This window comes from Crinia signifera, chromosome 1 (genome assembly GCF_055691185.1).
Source record: "Crinia signifera chromosome 1, ASM5569118v1, whole genome shotgun sequence".
Taxonomy (NCBI): domain Eukaryota; kingdom Metazoa; phylum Chordata; class Amphibia; order Anura; family Myobatrachidae; genus Crinia; species Crinia signifera.
This window is the reverse complement of record NC_139217.1, coordinates 221,487,009-221,507,571: the sequence shown is the minus strand read 5'-3', so window position 1 is coordinate 221,507,571 and position 20,563 is coordinate 221,487,009. Positions and strand designations below refer to the sequence as shown.

General features: G+C 43.2%; 1 protein-coding gene and 1 pseudogene across 20 annotated transcripts in view; both read right to left on the bottom strand.

The window, feature by feature from the left end:
- The window catches only part of ADGRL3 (adhesion G protein-coupled receptor L3), a 1,133,398-nt gene that overhangs the window by 1,089,666 nt on the left and 23,169 nt on the right, over positions 1-20,563 (bottom strand). The gene's annotated exons all lie outside the window — the stretch shown is intronic.
- Positions 17,718-17,836, bottom strand: LOC146039392 (5S ribosomal RNA; annotated as a pseudogene).

Sequence of the window (20,563 nt, the reverse complement as noted above, 5' to 3'; positions counted from 1 at the left end):
GTCGATCAAATTAAGGTCAACAAGCATTGGGTCAACCACTGAAGGTCGACATGGCTTAGGTTGAAACACAAAATAGGTCGACATGGCTACAGTCGACAGGGTGAAAAGGTCAACAAAAGCATTATATCAAAAGGTCAACCTGAGTTGTTCACTTTTTTTGTCCCGAATGTCGACACAATCAACATGGACAACGTCAAAGTCCCCTTGCTTCGCTTGCTACTCTCACCACTTCAGGCTCAGTTTTATTCTCCTTCCATGCCATAGTGGATAGTGGATGTAGGCCATAAAATACCACCTATCGACACATATCGGCTCGAATTTTTTTTGAAAAAAACATTTTTACTGTCGACATTCCCATTGTCGACCTAATGCTTGTGTAGACCTTTTTACCCTGTCGATCTTAGCCATGTTGACCTATTTCATGTGTTGACCTAATCCATGTCGACCTTCAGTGGTCGACCCAATGCATGTTGTCCTTAAAAGTGTTGCCCTAATGACCGTATACCATTATTATATGTTTAAGGGAACTTGTTTCATTGCCTGGGAAATCTTGGTCGCGTTTCTGTCAGGATGGAGCTTTTTCAAAGAGTATATATTCTTTGAAAAAGCGCCAACCTGATTGAAACGCGTTAGAGAGAGGATCTCGGTACCCCTGGAAACAAAGAGACACTTTGCCAGCCTTCATGGAAAAATCCACTGTTGAGCTCAATAATTCCATCCACATTGGCAGACGCAATTAACGCTCACTAGCCACGGACACAGGACATCAGGTTCTGTTTGCGTCAGAGCGACAGGTGAGAGACACGGCTCCACAGCATTGAGGTCATCAGCAGATGGCAGGCCTGAGGTGACAGCAGCAGAAGGTGAGATGCGGCTGCCCTGGACTGACACCACACTGCCAGAATCAGGTCACCCTTTTCAAATGGCGCCTGTGCTGGCACACTCATCTATGGTTACAGCCCTCCTGCCTCCCTGCAGAACAGCATTGAATACAGCTGCTAATTAACATTGGAACTCGTGAGTAATATACTATTATAGTGGATACAAGTATCTATACATTTGCTACAGTCAATTAAAATAACGGATACTTTGAGCTGGCTTGTCTTTTGATCTGGACACTCATATATACATACAGTGGAGGATAATGCTGTGTACACACGGGGGAGATAGGTGCTATAATCGCTGGGAATATGGTCGCAGGCGACCATATTGCCAGTGATTGGGAGTGTGCCCTGGCGATAAATCACCGGGTGCGCACTCCCGTTTTCTGCCCCATTGTAATCGCTGGTCGCAGGAGCTTGCTCCTGCGACCAGCTAATTACCTCTGCGGCACCCCCAGCAGAGGTTCGTTTTCAACAGCGACCATCTCTGGTCGCTTGTTGAAAAAGAGACACTGAGCAATATATTGCTAGCAATATATCTCCCCCGTGTGTACGCACCTTGAGTGTACTCGTATTCTTGGGTCTTAGCAATTTTATTGATATATTTTAAATTTTTACTATAATTATACAGCTGGATATAATAAATTATGTGCATATTCATTGTTTACAAGTTTGGAAATTTATGATAGATGGCCACCGATTATCAAATGTATATCTTGTTGTGAAAACAAAATTTATTATAAATATTTTTTATTCAATTTTTTTTAAATATAATTGTGTCTAGAATAGTTTCAGACATCCATGCACCTTTAATATTATAAGCGCAGTTCTTTGGTATAATCTTTGATGTTCTATGTCATGACTAGTCGCAGCAAGTTCAGCACTGGAGGAAGTGGTTCTTGTTCTTACACTAATTTATCCTCCAAATTTTGGTTCTCCATTATCTTCCTGGAGTATCACTGCACTTGATTTATACAGCAGTATCACTGGACTATGGCAGTACCATAGAACTTTAATGTCAGTACCACTGGACTTTAATGACAGTCCCACTGTAATGGTCTTATGCAGCAGTATTAATGGACTGGAATTTAACTGCAGTACCACTGGTCTGGGCTTATGCAGCAGAATCACTGGACTGGAATTTATCTGCAGTATCACTGGACTTTATGGTAGTACCACTGGAGTTTATCAGAAGTACCACTGGACTTCAATGGCAGTACCACTGAACTGGTCTTATGCAGCGCTATCACTGGACTGGAACTGCAACAGTATCACTGGACTTTAACGGCAGTACCACTGTACTGACTTATATAGGGCAGCACAGATGGTGCAATGGTTAGCATTACTGCCTCACAGCGCTGAGGTCATGGGTTTGATTCCCAACATGGCCCTAACTGTGCGGAATTTGTATATTCTCCCTGTGCTTGCGTGGGTTTCCTCCAGGTGCTCCGGTTTCCTCCCACAGTCCAAAAATATACTGGTAGGTTAATTGGCTTGCAACAAATTTAACCCTAGAATGTGTGTGTGTGTACATTATAGTAGGGAATATAGATTGTAAGCTCTACTGGGGCAGGGACTCATGTGAATGTTCAACTGTTCTCTGTACAACGCTGCGGAATATGTGTGCGCTATATAAATAACTGGTAATAAATAATAAATACATATAGCACTATTACTGGACTGGAACTGCAGAAGTTTCACTGGACTTTAAAGCCAGTATCTCTGGACTGGACTTATACAGCAGGATCTTTATTGGTAATACAGGTTGAGTATCCCGTATCCGAGTATCCGTTATCCGAATTATTCCGAAAACCATACATTCCACAAAGTGAAAAAAAAAATATTTTTTTTGCTAAAAACTCACTGGGGACATTTGTAACAGCACTACTGGTGACATGATATGCAACTGGCACTATATATGTGCAAGAAAATGATTGCTTGGCATTCAAATTCAATATCTGAGATAGTACACAAATTTTGTTTCATGTTTTGAAACCTTGTTTTTTGAACAAATAAAATATATTTGTGTGTATTTTATGTGGTAATCAGGGGCGTAGCTACAATAAAGGCAGCCCCCGCAGCTGCTTGGGGGAGCCAACTGCGGTGGGCGCCCGGCGTACTAACTAGTATGCAGGGAGGGATGACAGGCAGCAGCGCCAGCTGTAATGAAAGCAGCAGCTGCTGCTGGATGGGACTCAGGAGCCGGGGCTTACAAGGGCAGCAGCAGCAGCAGAGGAAGTCACTTTACTTTCACTTTCCACGCTGCAGTTCTGAGCCCCGCCTCCTCCCTCCAGTCACTGCTGAGCCTGACTGAGAACAAGCATGGGTTCCTGGGGCCGGAGCTGCTGCCTCTTCTCTGCCAGGGGACAATTAAGCTGGCCCCTGCAAACACCTGCTGCTGGACTCCCTAGTGCTGCTGCTGGCAGGCCCTCCACCCAGCGCCAGTGGTATGTACAATATTATTAATATCTTGGGTTACATGTATGGATGTCATTTTGGGGACATATGGATGTATGTATGTATGTATGTATGCATGCATGCATGAGGGTGCAGTGTATGTATGAATGTATGTATGTATGTATGAGGGAGGCAGTGTATGTATGTATGTATGTATGTATGTATGTATGCATAAGGAAGTCAGTGTATGTATGTATGTATGTATATATGTATGTATGCATGAGGTAGGTAGTGTATGGATGGTTGTATGTATGTATGTATGAGGGAGGCAGTGTATGTATGTATGCATTTGGAAGTCAGTGTATGTATGTATGTATGTATGTATGTATGTATGAGGGAGGCAGTGTATGTATGTATGTATGTATGTATGTATGCATAAGGAAGTCAGTGTGTGTGTGTGTGTATGTATGTATGTATGCCTGAGGTAGGTAGTGTATGGATGGTTGTATGTATGTATGTATGAGGGAGGCAGTGTATGTATTTATGTATGTATGAGGTAGGCAGTGTATGGATGTGCTGTATGTATCAGGGAGGAAGTGTATGTATGTATGTATGTATGTATGTGTGTATGTATGAGGTAGGCAGTGTATGTATGCATTAGGAAGTCAGTGTATGTATGTATGTATGTATGTATGAGGGAGGCAGTGTATGTATGTATGTATGTATGTATGTATGTATGTATGTATGTATGTATGAGGTAGGCAGTGTATGGATGTGCTGTATGTATCAGGGAGGCAGTGTATGTATGTATGAGGTAGGCAGTGTATGTATGTATGCATTAGGAAGTCAGTGTATGTATGTATGTATGAGGGAGGCAGTGTATGTATGTATGTATGTATGTATGTATGTATGTATGTATGTATGTATGAGGTAGGCAGTGTATGGATGTGCTGTATGTATCAGGGAGGCTATGTATGTATGTATGTATGTATGTATGAGGTAGGCAGTGTATGCATTAGGAAGTCAGTGTATGTATGTATGTATGTATGAGGAAGTCAGTGTATGTATGTATGTATGCATGCATGAGGTAGGTAGTGTATGGATGGTCGTATGTATGTAGGTATGTATGTATGAGGGATGCAGTGTATGTATGTACTGTATGTATCTGTATGTATCAGGGAGGCAGTGTATGTATGTATGTTTGTATGTATGTATGTATGAGGTAGTCCGTCTATGCCCGCCCCCCAGTCCTGCGTTCCATCCCAGTGCCTACCCCACTCCCTGCCCAATATCTGTCCCCACTCTACCTGCCCAGTATCTGCCCACCGACTCACTGGATATCCTCTCTCTCCCCCCTATGCCTGCCCAGCATCTGCCCCCCTCCTCCCTGCCAACCATCCGTACCCCTTCTCCCTGTCCACCATCCGGCCTCTGTCTGCCCACCATCCATCTCCTCTCTCTGCCCACCATCCGTTCCCCCTCTCCCTGTCAACCATCCCTCCCCCCACTCCCTGCAAACCAACCCCTCTCTCTGCCCACCATTCATCCCCCCTCCCTCTTCCCAGCACCTGTCTTCCTCTCTGTCCAATGTCTGTCCCCCTCCATCCCCAGCATCTCTCCCCCTCTCTCTGTCCAGCATCTGTACCCACCTCCCTGCCCATCACCTGTCCCCCTCTTCCTGCCCAACATCTGTACCACCCTCTCTCTACCCAGCATCTGCCCCATGCGCACTCCTCAGCATCTATCTCCCCTCTCCCCACATCTGTCTCCCTCTCTCTGCCCAGCATATACCCATCTGTCCCCAGCTAGAACTGTATCCCATGAACCCGGAATGATGAAAATGAATTTGTGGCTCCTGGGAACAGTATTTCCTTGGAGTCCACAACCCGTTTTATCAGACCATACACACTTTTCTAGGAACCTGCACGAAACTGCCCCTCCCCCCCCATTTATTTATTGTAGTGCCCCCACTGTCATTTTTTCTGGATCCCTGTGTGTGTGTATGTATGTATGTGTGTGTGTGTGTGTGTGTGTGTGTGTGTGTGTGTATATATATATATGAAGGATATTGGCAGGTTGGATGTGCTGCAGCACAAAAACGGAGACTGACCAGCAGAGGTATAAGTAAATAATTTACTGAGTGGCAACACACATCTCTGTGTGTTGCCACTCAGTAAATTATTTACTTATACCTCTGCTGGTCAGTCTCCGTTTTTGTGCTGCAGCACATCCAACCTGCCATTATCCTTCACTGTCTGCGAGCACCGGAGCATACAACGACTGAAGCAGGAGTGCCGGGCCATACCCACAAGCTATATATATATATATATATATATATATATATATATATATATATATATATAGTTAGTGGGGGGGGGGGGGGCGCCAAAACTTTTTTGGCTTGGGGGAGCAAAATTTATAGTTACGCCACTGGTGGTAATAAAATATATTTGTGTGTATTTTATGTGTTTATACAGCATACATGCAAGATACTTCAAAATACATCATTGAAATATTAAAATATTCCGAAATACGGAATAATCCGTTATCCAAAATTCTCCTGGTCCCGAGCGTTTTGGATACGGGATACTCAACCTGTATAGCAAATGGAATTGAGGGTAAAATGTGCCTTTCTGCAGATGACACAAAGGCACGCCACAGGGTTGACACACCAGGAGGGGTAAAACAAGGTAGATTAGAGGAATGGTCAAGGGCATGGCAAGTACAGTTTAATGGCAAAAAATGCAAAATCATGCACTTGGGTCTCAAAAATCCAGACTAAATATAGTATAAAGTGCATTGTAATGAAATCTACTGAGGGAGAGAGGGCTCTAGGTGTCACTATTTCAGGGGACTTAAAGGCAGGTAGACAATGTAACAAAGCAATGAAGAAGGCAAGTTAGATGCTTGGTTGCATATGGAGAAGTGTTAGCAGTAGAATGAAAGAAGTAATATTGCCACTGTATAGGTCATTGGTACGACCTCATCTAGAGTACTGTGTTCAGTTCTGGAGGCCATATCTCCAGAAGGATATAAATACATTAGAGACTGTACAAAGAAGGCCAACTAAAATGGTGCATGGCATATATCACAAAACGTACCAGGAAAGACAAAAAGATCTTAATACAGATGCCCCTCTTGTCTGCCAGCCCCCACCAGCTGCCACTTATCGCCAGCCATTGGAAGGGGACACGTGTGCACAAGACGCTTGCGTGCCCCATTCCATTGGAGCTCCCCAGGGTCCCCACCACCTTGCTGATGGTCGCTGATGCCTGCCCCCACATCTTTGCACCCCCCCTAACCCTGACCATCCTCCTGAAGCAGAGATGGGCAGGGTCCTTCTGCCCAGCCACCGATATACTGGGACACATATGCCTCCCAGTCTGATGGAGTCACATTCTGGTAAGCACTGGGCAGGGAAAAGAGAGGCTCCATCTGTATGCATAATTGAGAGCAGAGAAGGGAAAAGGGGGACATGACAGAAACTTTCAAATATATCAAGGGTTTTAACAAGGTACAGGTGGGAGACATTCTTCACAGGAAGAGGAGCAACAGAACATGAGGACATGCACTGAAACTAGAGGGAGGAAGATTCAGGGGAAATTTGAGAAAAAAATACTTCTCGGAAAGGATAGTGGATAAGTGGAATAGCCTCCCATCAGAGGTGGTAGAGCTAAATACAGTACAGCAATTTCTACATGCATTGGCTATGCATATTGATATCCTTACAAAGAAATAAGGATCAAATATGGTTTGAGGAAACATGTTTAAAAAAGGGGCAGACTAGATTGGACAAGTGGTTCTTATCTGCTGTCAAATTCTATGTTTCTATGCTTCTATCACTGGACTGGACTTTTACGGCAGCAGAATCACTGGACTTAACTCAGCAGGACACAACACGAGGCATGACACCACACCACAGTACAGCACACCCTTCCTCTCCCCTCTAATAAGCTTGAGTGAAGAAATGGTGCTGCCCACCAGGATATATATAGGGTCCAGATCTCGCAAGATCCAACGGCATGATCTCGCAATGTCCCAAGCCTGGAAATCCTGAATAGACTCGGGCTCAGATTAGGGGTGTCCAGGGGTATCACAGATTTTCCTAATCCCCTTTTTTCCATTATGGGGGCATGGGGGATATATATATACAGCACTCTGGAGTCTATTGTAATCAAATCAATACTTCATTGTGTTGAAAACACTCTATGTGTCCATGGACCATCACCCCTGCACCTCTCTGTACTCCCATCACCCTTGCACCTCTCCATCCGGCCTGCACCTCTCCATCCCCCTGCAACCCTCCAACCCCTGTCCCCCTTGCACGCCACATTCCCCCTGCACCTCTCTCTTCCCCCCTACACTTCTACGACCCCTTTGCACCCCTCCATCCCCCAGTCACCCTTGCATGTCTCTGTCCCCCATTACTCCTTCACCTCTCTGTACCTCCTGCACCTTTTTGTCCCCCCTGAGCCTGCACCTCTATGTCCCCCCTCACTTCTTCATCCCCTGTCACTCCTGCACCTTTCTGTTCCCCATCACCCTTGCACTTCTTTGTCCCCCCCTGCACCTCTCCATTCCCCTTCCCCACTGTACCTCTCTGTCCCCCTCACCAACCTTGCACTTTTCATTACCCAAATTCTAAAAACATAAAACAAATGCTCCTCAAAACATATTTAACTTTTCTACCCTGCTGGCGGGCAACAGCCATCAGGCACCCGGGTGGGCAGAGGACAGCAAGCATCAACCACACAATATGCCCTAACTGAGACAGATGCTAGAGGTCATATTTTACCTCTAGCTTCTGACAGGGAGCAAAGCGCTGCAGCATTATCTGGAAGTGCTGGGAGAGCACCCCTCTTCTATTTTCCCTGTCTTTTCTGTAGAGTGTATATCCCTCCATGCTTAGTGCCCAGTTGTGCGACTCGTTACAAAATGTTTCTGTTATACCAATAATGTCATAATCGTCACTAGTGACCACAGATTCTAGTTCCCCCGGTTTTTCCTGTTAAGCTTCTTGCATTAGCCAGTAAACATTTTAGTTTATGTTTATTGTTAGTTGTGTCCCTAACAGTGGCAGAATTCTGGGAGGCAAAGGAGGCTCCAGCCGCCGGGTGCAAAGCCTTGGCGGGGGCACTTTACTCCATTGTCACATCCATATTCTGCGGGCTGTCTGGAGGGCAAGTATCCCTGGGTCCCCCTGAGAACTCACGCCCCACCCCATTTACCCGCTGCAGATCGGGTGTTTATTTCCAGATCCGCATCGCAGCTGCCTGCACACAGACAGTGACAGACAGCTGCCAGCGCCATAGAGCAGAGCTGAACATCCGGCGGCTCTCTAAAGGAACTTGGTCCTGCAGCCTGCGGCTCGGTGATAGGACAGCGCGCAGGCTGCAGAGAGGTAGTGCGGGTGCGGGAGGATGGGAAGGCAGTGGCACACACAAACGCCACACATGAAGAGGAACATGCTGCAGCCTTCTTCTCTTCTACAAGCCGCAGGTAAAAATAAGTCCCTGATAGCAGCCCCTTTTTTTGGGGGGGTCCAAAATCTATCTTGCCTCCGGGAAAATTACATGAAGTTACGCCACTGGTCCTTAACATATTTATTTTTTCCCCTAGAATTATTTGTATTCCTTACTAACTTCCTTGTGCCCAACTCCTTCTTAAAAGACTCTATACTGCCCTCCCCACCATGTCCACTGCCCGGCTAATTTATAGGTTTGAAACCCCTTCCAATGATGCAAACCATCATGACAAAAAAGATATGTCGCCTGACCGAGAAGTCCGCCCATTGTTCCATGAACACAAATCCCTCCTTCCTAAACCAGTCCTTTTTTTCTTCTATTTATATATGGTTAGTGCATAGGTGGATGGCACACTTTTGGTAAAGATTAATATTGATCCAGCTTTCCACTTTCTCTTTTTTCACACTTACTCTTACAGTTGGGGTTTAAAAATCCTGACAGGTTTTATATTTAAAGGTAAATTCCCATGAGGTGTTCCATCTCCAGCACTCTGCACTGCTTCATCAAGTTTGAGACAGACACGCATGGAGTAGCCAATTACCTGGATGATTTACTATTTATGGTGTCTATTCACTTGATTTTCCCATTACTAGGTTGAACTACATCTATATTGAGATTGATACCATGGACTGTTGTTGTTGCTTTCCATTTTAAAAAGTGATACAGTTATACCCCTTTTACACCAGAGTTTGGACCCGGGATATTGCCGCTCCAGTCCGGGGCAGGGCATGGTGTAAATGGGCTGAAAAAAAATAACACGGGTACTGTTCCCCGGGAATCTGACCCGGCAAATGTTCAGGGTCGGACACAGGGCTTATCCGGGGCTCAGGGCAGTGTAAACGGCCATTATCCGGGTTATTTGGTGGGTAGAGGGGCGCAAAGAGCTGATTGGAGCTTCTGCGGCTCTGGCAGATGATGTCATCAGCTGGAGACCCGCACAGGGCGCATGTAGCAGCGCAGCAGCAGCGTTACCGCGCTACCACGCTACAAGCACACTCCACAGTCTCATCTGCTGCAGCACACACTGCCTGTGCAGTGTTTTCCACTTTGGCTGACCCCAAGCCTGATCTGAGCCATCATGTCCAATACATCCAACTGGTCTGACAAGGAGGTACGTGAGCTCCTGCAAATCAGGGCAGATGAGGAGATTCGGCGGCAAATGACTGGCACCGTTCGGGATGCAGTGGTGTATCGCAATATTGCAGAATTGCTGGCATCCAGAGGTATTCATCGCACCCAACAGCAGGTTGTAAAAAAATTAAAATCTCTGCGGAAGCAGTTCTGCAAAGTGAATGACCAGAAGCGCAAGAAAAGCGGTGCAGCTAGGCCCGATTGGGTGCACTATGACCTGTGCTACAGTGCTTTTGGAAACACGGCACTCTGCAACCCTGTAGCCCTGTCCTCCTCCATAGCACCCCATTGCAGCCAGACGGACAACAGCCAGGACAGCCATGATGTACCGACTACCCAGGCTTCCCAGCTGTCCCCGCCAGTCTCAACGCCTTCTGAAGCCACGCAGATGTCAGCACACATGAGCCCGGCTTCACCGCTGCTGTTTGGTGATGATGGTGCAGCAGAGAATATAATGGATGCTTCCATGCAGTCTGACAGCGCCCAAGCAGCCACAGATGATTTTGTGGAAGAAAACAGTCAGACGACGCTCCCCAATCGAAGCACTCCATTATGTTCTAATTGTAAGTAGACATTCTATATATTTACACCCATTTCACATAGTAAAAACAACCAACGTGGGGTTAGGGCGGGATGAGGCCCAATATCTGCAGTATGTTGCTAGCATGCAGGTGGAAGAAGGCCACTAGCACATTTTGGCAAACAATACTGCTGTTTATTATATAACACTTAACATGGAAGTATAATGTTAATTTTTTTTTTTAAATTACAGTGTACAGCGTTCCTGCCAAAAAGAAAAAGCTTAATCGGTCTGAACTAGCGGCTAAAGCGATGACATCGGTGATAGTGGACCATCTACGCCAATTGGATACTGATGTCCAAGCAAAGGAGGATGCTCGCATGGACAAATATTTGGAAGCTGAGAGACAGAACCAGCAGGCATTTATGTCTCAATTGCTGGCAATGCAAGATAGGCAAATGTCCTTTTTAGAACGTACATTTGGCGGTTTTTTCACACAACCTGCACCACATCCCCACCACCCACCTAACTACCCACCCAACCCATATGATCATTACAATAGAGGTGTCAGTTTCAATCCTGCCACATCTACTAACACCCAACCAAACCATCTGACACCAGAATACAGAGGGCCCAATTATAACTTTGGCAATAGTGCTGCTAGTAGTGACCCGCCAATCCTAGATTCCCCAGAGTTTTCCGTGTACCGGAATTTGAGCTAAGTTTTCAACTTTTAGTCTTAAAATATTGTTCCAAAATGTTGCACTTTACTTCTTTTTCAAATCTTTCAAAAGGTTGCACTGATGTTTTTATAGTCTTTAGAAAGGTTGCACTTTATTGCTTAATATTTGTGTGATTCTCTATATAGGAGCAGTCACCATACAGTTCTATTTTATAATGTGTCCTATGACGTTAAACTGTATGGGCACAAAGTTTTACAATTGTTCTCTATTCCCAGTTGGACTCTCATATCTTGGTCTTTCATTATGAATAACATCTATAAACAAGATGTGACATGTATGTACAGTTTGATGCATATTTTCATTATAAAGCAAACAACTGGAAGATTTCTGTCTGAGTTTTATTTTAAATCATTGAGGGAAGGTTTGCTGCAATGGTGGCCCTGATTCTTTCTGCACTGCCAACATGCTCACCCTCATAATCTGCTGCTTCAGGATTGCCCCCTGTGTCCTGCACATTCCACTCTGGAAGAAAGTGGTCCTTTTGTATTTCACAAATGTTATGTAGAATACAGCAGGTTGCAACTACGTGGGGCATCAACTGTAGGTCCACATCGTTCCTCTTCATCAGGCAGCGCCAACGTCCTTTTAACCGGCCAAAGGCATTTTCCACTACCATACGAGCAGAACTTAGGGTGTGGGTGTAGGTTATCTTTTCCGTGGACAACTCAACATTTTGTGTGTATCCCTTCATGAGCCAATGTAGTAGAGGGTAAGCAGCATCCCCAATTATGTGGACCGGGATCTCTACTTCTTCTATGAAAATCGATTTCTAAAAAAAAAAATAGCGATTGTCACTATTTACACAAAGCAGCATTAAGTGTATAGTTACTATAAAGAAATATTACACGTCTAAACCACACACGTCTAAACCACAGTAGAATAAAAAACATGGGCCCATCACACCTGATCCTGTCCTTGCAGGATTGCAATCACCTGCGATGAGCTAATTGTAAATGTTTAAAAAAAAGGGTATTACCACAGGTGATAGCAATCATGCATGGAGAGGAACAGGCAGGCAAGTCTGGTCCATCAGAGAAAAAAAATGTGTACAATATATTTTTACCTGTCTAGGGAAAAGCCATCCCCCACGCTTGTCCTCACCAATCTCATACAGCTGAGAGTTAGCAAACACTCTAGCATCGTGTGCACGCCCAGGCCAGCCAATAAAGACATCTGTAAAACTAAATGGGGGAAAAAAATATTTTTAATCGTGAGAGCTATTAAAATTCATTTACAAAGGTTCCTAATATGGAAACTGTAAATATGTACATACCGGTATTGGTGGTCCACAACAGCCTGAAGTATAATAGAATGCCACCCCTTCCTGTTATAGTAGTCCGCAGGGTTGTCACGGGGAGCAATGATGGGGATATGGGTCCCATCTATAGCACCTGCACACTGCGGGTAACCACGCCTCTGGAAGCCTTGGATGGTGTCATCAAGACGCTGTCCTTCCGGCAAACAGATGAACCGCTGGTACAGGGTATCCACAAAGGCCTGTGTCACCTGGTAAATGATCTTGCAGACAGTGGCAATACCGACTCCAAACAAACAGGAGATTGTGCGGTACTCCCCAGGGGTAGCATACCACCAAATGGCAATGGCTAATCTCCGCATTGGGCTGATGGGCCGACGGTAGTGGGTGGTCTGCATAGTCAGGACTGGTCCAAGTAGATCCAAGATATAATAGAAGGTAGCACGTGACATCCTGAAGTGGGCCATCCACTGCTCCTCCTGAAAAGATTCCACGGTCTGCATGAAAGCTTCTCCGTGGCACCGGTCTCTGACCCAGATCCTGCGATCCCGCATGGTCGTCAGCCGCAAAATCGAGGTAAGGCTAGATGATATCAGCGCTCTCCTGCGGCACAAATATTGGTGCCGAGATCTAGACCTCTCAGCCAAGAATTGTGCTCTCCTACTCCAAGTGTGAAGCAAGTAGCACAGGGTGAGAAGCTGCTTCAAACTCTCAATTGCTGAAAAGTACAGCACAAACTGCAACACAGCTACTCCGTCTGCCATCTTTGCTGCAATGCTGGGAGCAGAACCCACCCCCTCCCTTTTCCCTTTCTTGTGACCTCCTCTCAAACAGCCCAAAGGTCCATTTTTAATGACACCAGCAAGGAAAGACAGGGCTGATCCGTTTTCAGTGTGAAAGGGCCTTACCCGGGATTAACCCGGATTGAAGTGCAGTGTAAATGGGGTCTGAGGCAGGGCATGCCCTGGCAATATCCCGTGTTCGATTTCCCGGGTCCTATCCGGTATTCTGGTGTAAAAGTGGTATTACAGGCACACATTGAGCATTTCCTGTGCAGTGGCCTATTTATAATGGCCTTTAAGTCCCATTGGGGCCCACACCGCATACACTGCACCCATTTAATACTTACCCTCCAGAGTCCCACAATGAAGGCTACAGCAGTGCTGGAACTGGCAGAAAAAATGGCTGCTGCAACATTTTTATGGAGGTCTGCGCATACACAATAGAGAGGAGGGAAAAATCCACAAATGGCATTTGTGGTCCAATGGATAGGTGTACACTGCTCAGCTCCAACAATAGGAATGCCATTCCTATTGTTGGAGCTGAGCAGTGTACACCTATCCATTGGATCACAAATGCCATTTGTGGATTTATCAAACAAAAAAAAAATACATATATATATATATATATATATATATATATATATCTTTGAAGGCCGTTCCTGTCGCTTAAAAGAACCTGAGGTGCTGTCATTCTATATAAAACATACAGCAGCCAGTGATTGTTTGGGCCTCATTATTCAATTTCCGGAGAAAATCACGGTCTTTGGCTACTGTGGACTTTTGCCTATCTTGGTATCAATGAGAAATTCACTCTGGATACCTTTGATTCAGATTAACATAGCTGTATCAGTGCTCCATTGCCCCTGATGAAGTCATGAACATGACGAAACGCATTGGACTTTCCATTCTGATCTGATTAACCCACCTGTGTTTTTGTAAATTTCTGCTTTGAACAAATCCATCAATCCACCTGAGTTGTACATTTGTGATTGCTTGTATTTGCTACACCCCTAATAGGGTGATTTGTATGCTTAAATAAAATTTTTTAATTGTCTTTGTATTAAATTCAATTCATTTATCAAAGTTGGTGTGTTACTCTAGCGCCCTCTGAAACCCCATTCCTCTTCATACATATATATATATATATATATATATATATATATATATATATATATATATATACACAACTAGGAGTGACTCTAGTTGCGCCACACAGAAGGCTGCTGCTCTAAAAAGACCCCCCTGTTAGTGGGAGACAAATAGGTATGGATAGTAGAATGGATAGAGAGCGCCAGAGGTTTCCACCACCTTAAGTGCAGTATATTAGATATTTCAGATAAACAAATGATCAATACGTTTTTTAAAAAATAGACATATTTTATTAAAACGTTTATACAAAACGTGTGGTGTCTCAGTTCTTTTGAAGACGGTAACAACCCAACGCGTTTCGTCTTTAGAAAGACTTCATCAGGTTTTTTTTAAGATAGACACAAAAAGAATACATGGAGTATACAAATCATATGATGGAACTCAATTATATGATAGAGGTCACAATCTTTAGTTGGTGGTACAACTGAATTGGAAGGTTTACAGATCCATATGGGATGAGATATATAAATATTGGACGTTGCTGATGCCCATATTGTTACTTCTGTGCAGAACCTTATTGCAAAAAGCCACCATACAAGTGTCTTTACAGCAACGTCTCTTTGTGCGGACATAGTTCCACCTTCACCATCTTGCCTATCCATAAATAACATCTGGAAGATATTAAGGTCCTCGTTTGACCCCTTAGAACGTTTATTCAATCCAGTCCATATAACTTCTACCATACGGCAAGTGCTGATTTGACTATCCTTTTAAGATTCTCTACACCTAGAAGAATATGGGATTAACAACCGTCTCATCCCATATGGATCTGTAAACCTTCCAATTCAGTTGTACCACCAACTAAAGATTGTGACCTCTATCATATAATTGAGTTCCATCATATGATTTGAAAATATTTGATTCATCTCCATGTATTCTTTTTGTGTCTATCTTAAAAAAAAACTGATGAAGTCTTTCTAAAGACGAAACGCGTTGGGCTGTTACCGTCTTCAAAAGAACTGAGACACCACACGTTTTTTATAAACGTTTTAATAAAATATGTCTATTTTTTTTAAAACGTATTGATCATTTGTTTATCTGAAATATCTAATATACTGCACTTAAGGTGGTGGAAACCTCTGGCGCTCTCTATCCATTCTAATATATATATATATATCTTGTTTCCTAGCAGGGCGCCCGTCGGTAACTTAAGGTATGCGATGGGACCCGAGCGACCCGATTTCAGACTTTTTAAGAGCTTTCCCGACAATGTAAAAATCGGGTCCATCGCATGTCATTATACCCCCACTATCCACGTCAGCATGGAGTTGATTTTATATAGTGTGGTGAGCGCAGCGAGCCCCGCGAGGGGACGCTTAATACCTGTGAAGTAAAGCAAGTCCCCTCGCAGGGCTCGCTGCGCTCGCCACGCTTCGGGCTCGGTGGCTCGCTGCGCTCGCCACACTATATAGAGTCAACTCCACGCCAATGTGGATAGTGGGGGTATGAAAAGGTCGGAGGATGCGTACCGCCACCCCTCGCGGGCTCGCTGCGCTCACCACGCTTCGGGTTGGCGTTCATCGTGGGGTGGCGTTAACAATGGGGGGCATTTCACATATAATTAACCATTACGGTGGGTATACAATTAAAAATGGGGTCTGGGGGGCAGTTAACATTGGGTCCAATGTAAAATTGGGTCTCAGGGATCATTTATCATTGGATCCAATGTAAAAATCGGTTACAATTACAATACGACCCGATTTTTCTGACCCGATGGCATACAATTAAACTTGAAATCCTTGAACTGTGCAGTTGTGAGTATTTGGAGCTGTCTTGAAAAAGGCCCTCTAGTGGCCGAAACGTCGACCTACAGGATCTGAGGATCCTTGAAGTAAGATCTTTATGTTGTAACAAGCAAGTACAAAATTAAAAGATTGATGTTTTTACTGGTGAGTGCTCATCGTGGATTAATTATCCCATACACAGAATATATATATATATATATATCAAAAAGAAGCTCTAGGACACTGGCGCATTGGATTACCCTATGTATAAAGTACATACAGATAGTGGTAGATGCTCAATTAGTTCAGTAGCATTTCCAAGGTGCATGATGGAGGGGTTAAATACTGGGTAAGTAAAACAAGACATTTTTTCCCTCAACACACTGAGCAATGCTAGTAACCAATCTAGAACACTACATGATAATAGAATTCAGAGATATTGAAGTCAAATTGAAAGAGCCTCCCTGTGTGCACAGCGGCATGTAATCACCTCCGTCGCGGGTCACCTGGCGGAAGCCGGCAAGCCGCTTGCGTTCCATGGACCGGAAGCCCCTGTCTGACGCACGCGACAGAGGTGATTACATGCCGCTGTGCACACAGGGAGGCTCTCTCAATTTGACTTTGGCGCTTAGAATGGGTATATAAATCCGGGACGGGGCGGCTTGTCAGTAGGTGTCTGACAGCAGCAGCTGATTAACCTCTATACTGGTGGCCCTATTTTGACTTTTTTGTGACCGTGATTTTTGCTTCAAACTCTCCTTGAAAAAGGTCCTAAGCAGGATCGAAACGTCGGAGGAGGTAATTCTTTGGACATATACTTTTTGTGCTATTTTTGTCTTTTTTGAATAAATAGAAAATTCTTTACCACATTGGCGAGTGCTCCTTGCTTCCCCCCACAAGGGGAATTTGGATTGTGTATTTGGCACACTTCGGTGTGACCTTGGGGCACCCCATAAATTTTTCTCCTGGTGTGTGCGAGTGAAGGTACCAATATCTTTGTATGTGTGTGTATATATATATATATATATATATATATATATATATATATATATATATATACACATTGCATTGTGACATATTTACAGAGAATAGGTGCAGGTATATAAGGGTGTCTTTTTTCAAAATTGGGACATAGAAGGAAGTTATATATATATTTGTATTTATATACAGTGTGCATAAGTGCACTGGCATATGCCAGTTGATATGTGTAATATCTGATTGTGGATATATCTCTAATAAAAGAGATGTTAAATGTGTGTATAGCACATTTCTTTTGGTTTTGTGCACAGTCTTTTGTTGAAATGGGTACATCCTTCAGTTCTTTTTTACTTTTACTTTTTTGAGAGGTTTGTATCGGAGCTTCCTACGGTGATCATGTGTCATTATTCGGAACTGGTCTGTTCTTTATTTGTTTGTTAGGAAAAAGTCTTGATACCAGGTTTGTCGTTATGGTGGTGATTTTTATTTAATAAGTATTCACTTGAAGGCAAGGGTCCAAGATGTTCAGATGGTTGCCCTTTGGAGAAGTATTTTCATGTTTTCTGGAACCATTGCCTACAACTGTCATCAGACATTCCTTAGTCCTGTTGGTGTCATTCCCTGTACAGTATTACATGCGACACCTAATTTTCCTTGGTGGTCTCCCTCCCAAGTACTTGTTGGGCCCACTGCTTTTTAACTTCCGAGTTCGGATGGAATCAGGTTTGTGCAGAGTGGGATGGTCGCATTTCCTTGTATTGGGGTCACTTACATACAGGCTAGGACATCTGTGATGTTGTTACTACAGAAATGGGGCTATTTCATAGCTTTCATTTAGGCCGTGAGGTGACAGGGTGTTCAGTTCGTAAATCCAGAACATTTCACGTTGGGAAAGTCTCTTCACTAAGTGGTTACTCTCTTCACCTCTTTTGGGTTTTGTTTTTTTCCTCTAGCAGTTCTGTTCTGTTCAATTCTTCACATTTGTTAATTGCTTGATGGATGATTTTTTCAGGGTACTCTCTTTCTCTGAACCGGTTAGCGTAAGTCTCTACTTGTTCTGTGCAGAGTGATGCTGTACTGCAATTGCGTTTTATCCTGTGGAATTGTGAAAAGGGGATGTTATCTCTTTACATGTCCACTTTTATAATGGAGATAGCTGTTTGTGTCCACGGTTTTGATGACGTTTTTGGTTATTACTGAATTTCCTTCGGTTGATAGTATTAGATCCAGGAATTCTACATGATCTTTGCTCACATTGAATGTAAATTTTAGATTATAGTTATTGTTGTTGATGTGGTTGATGAATTTCATGAACTCTTCTAGGTCCCCATCCCATATTACAAGGATGTTGTCTATATATCGTTTGTACAGGTGTATATTGTTTTTGAAGGGATTCTTGTTGTATACGTACTGGTCTTCCCATTTGCCCATGAGTAAATTTGCAAAGCTTGGTGCAAATATTGTGCCCATAGCAGTTCCACATATTTTTAGAAAGAATTGGTCCAAGAATTTGAAGTAGTTGTGGGTTAGTATGAATATAATGATGTCACAAATGAAATTTATATGGGCTGTAGTTAGGTTGGTGTCTTTCTCCAGAACTTCCCTGCATGCTTGAGTTCCTTTCTCGTGTTCGATTGAGGTATATAGTGATGAGACATCTATGGTAGCCCACAAAAAAGTGTCCTGCCAAGTGATGTTTTTCATGATTCTTAGTACACTTGATGTGTCTTTCAAATATGATGGTAGTTCGATAACTTTGTTTTTGAGGAAGATATCAACGTATTCTGAGCAGTGTGCAGTTAATTAGTCGATTCCTGTTATTATAGGTCTACCTGGTGGATCTTTCAGCTGTTTATGAATCTTTGGGAGATGGTAGAATATTGGTATAACCGGGTCATTGTTCAGTAGGTATTGATACTCTGATTTTGTGTTTGTGTCCCTGTAGTCCTTTTAAGGAGTAGTTTTCTCAGTTCATCTACATAAAGTTCAGTCGGATCTTTTGGTTGTGGTTTGTATGATTTGGAGTCACTCAGTAGTCTCTTTGCTTCTTTTTCATAGTCCATTCTGTCCTGTATCACCAGACCTCCTCCTTTGTCTGCTGGTCTTAGTACTAGTGATTTGTTCTCCTTTAGTTCTTTTAGCGACCTTTTTTCCTGATTTGTGATTTTGTTTTTGATATTTGTGGTCTCATTGCTGTCTATAAGGTCCTTCTTTACAATTTCATAGAATATGGGTATGTGGTTTCCTTTCGACTCAAGTGGGTAGAACTTGGACGTACATTTCAATGATGATTTGGATTGAGATTCGTAATTGTTTATTATTGCATTCTCATTTCTAGCAAAGTGTCTTTTTAGCGTTAGTTTTCTAACATATTTGTTAAGGTCTAAGAACATTTGAAATTTGTTGGGTTTTTGTATTGGAGCAAACGATAAGCCTTTGCTTAGCAACGTTAGTTGTGGGTTTGAGAGGTTTTGAGACGAAAGGTTGAATATGCCTTGTTTGTTTGGTTCTACTGTTCTTTCATGTACTTTATGATTTTATATATATATATATATATATATATATATATATATACTTTTACTTTGATGTAATAAATACCTTGTTATGATAAATACTTGAATATATGTATAAATTCTTCTCATAAGAGTCACTATACTATTGTAAGGCGCCTAGATTCTCCCCATACTCTCATACATATATATAGAGAGAGAGAAAAATGGTGGTTATAGCGCTAATCCCTATAATGGGTAATAAGATATTCAAAAATTCAATGTCCTGGTCTTTAACACTCCCCCTTTATATTTGGGGTGGCTGCCTTTCCTTCAAATGAGGTAACGTCTTAAGGTCTCTCGGGTTGAATCTGGAATAAAGCATAAGAAAAATGGCGCCTCCTAGTGCATTACCCTTATAATAAGGTTTTGACCCGACACCAAAACACTCTACACCTTAATGGGTGTGAAAGTACCGTGAAGGGTGGTTCTCCGACCACTCTTTGAGCGCTTATGGGTTAGACCAAACAGTTTGGAGATATCCCAGCATAGAAACTTCACAAGTGATGTCCAAAATATCCAAGATGGTATCAGAATTTTTTCATAAATTATTCCATATGGTATACATAAAAGAAGGAAAGAGAAAAATAGCGCAATACTGTGCAAACAATTTATTTATGACACACAATAACGCTAAATATTCCCGTACAATGTTAAAAAAAATTCAAAGTCCTGGCACTCAAAAGTCCTCAACGCGTTTCGTCCACTGATGCCCTTCTGCACTTATTCAGGAGGTGAAAAAATTATATCACTGGGGCTGTATTATTTATTATTTATTTATTAACAGTTTCTTATATAGCGCACACAGATTCCGCAGCGCTGTACACATCTGGGTGAGAGAAGAGCATATTATGGCGTCTCTGTGGTAAAATATCTCTTTTCTGTCTGCAGCTGTATATAACCATAGCTTGCTGTAGCCTTTCTGAGGT